This window comes from Pipistrellus hanaki, assembly GCF_964339955.1.
Source record: "Pipistrellus hanaki genome assembly, chromosome: 18".
Classification (NCBI taxonomy): domain Eukaryota; kingdom Metazoa; phylum Chordata; class Mammalia; order Chiroptera; family Vespertilionidae; genus Pipistrellus; species Pipistrellus hanaki.
The window spans coordinates 23384835-23386172 of NC_140520.1; positions in this window are offsets into that span (position 1 = coordinate 23384835).

Below are 1338 nucleotides of genomic sequence, written 5' to 3' on the forward strand. Positions count from 1 at the left end.
GTGTACACATATATATTTAATGCATATATATTACATTGGGTCAATTGCTAGGGCCCATATATAGATGAATAAGGACTGATGTTTACAGATGAATAATGACAAGGTGCACACTACTAATCTAAGCAAATACATAGGAGAGGAAGTTGTTAAACATAGTTTGAGAACTAGTCAAATTTCAAGTTACAGTTGGAATATTAGGATTAATGTATAGCAGTTAAGCTTCCATTCTTAGTTTGAAATGTTAGTGTTTTGACAATAGTCTTTAAAAATCAACATCCAAGTACATTTCTTCCAGACAGTACACCAAGAATGAGCTTTCCTGTTGGTCATTATTTCATTTCGGGTAGCTGCAACAAGATCATAGGACATTCTGAATGGGTGGGTTCCCCTGACCCAAGATCATTCCTGGAATATTCAGTACCCAAGATGGCAACCTCATTGTTCCTCTGTTCTTTTCCACTAAGGAGCTCTGTATCTACTTTGTTTGTTAATAGAGATGGCTCTTACCAAAACTGGTTTGGCTTAGCAGACAGAGCGTCGGCCTGCAGACTGAGAGGTCCCAGGTTTGATTCCAGTCAAGGGCATGTACATTGGTTGCAGGCACATCCCCAGTAGGAGGTGTGCAGGAGGCAGCTGGTCAATGTTCCTCTCTCATCGATGTTTCTAGCTTTCTATCCCTCTCCCTTTCTCTCTGTAAAAAAATCAATAAAATATATTAAAAAAAAAAAAAAAGAGAGAGAGAGAGATGGCTCTTTTTCTGTACCATGAATGGCATGGTGTCTACCATTTGTTTGTGACATCTTCTTGTAATGCAGTTTGTTTTCACTATGTGTCAAGCTCCAAGCTACAGGCTGGATGAAAATATGGCCAAGCTTAATTAAGGAGCTAAGTCAGGAAATGAATAGGTTGCCAAATAGCTAAGAACTGGATCATGTGGAAGAGGAACAGTGGTGTTGAAATTAGACCCACAAGTAGTCTTTCAGTTTTTAGGAAAAGGTCAAGCCAGAGCCGCTAATGTGATCAAGTTCAAGAGTGAAGACTGGAGGCTAAGGATGTGCAAATGTCAAGAAGTCAAAGAATTGAAATCCCACTAATATGGATATCATACTGTTGTAGAACAGTTCATGTGCAGCTACATTCATCTCATCTTGCTCCCCATGTGGCAGACTTCATAATTCTTAAGGAAGCACAAATTTGGATCTTATAAGCATGATCAATGAAATGTGTTTATATTTAAAAAAGTGATAAAACAAAATTTTTATACACACAAAAATCCTTAGAAAAAAATCTCTCTTCCTTCCCTAACTGGTTTGGCTCAGTGGTAGAGCGTCGGCCTGC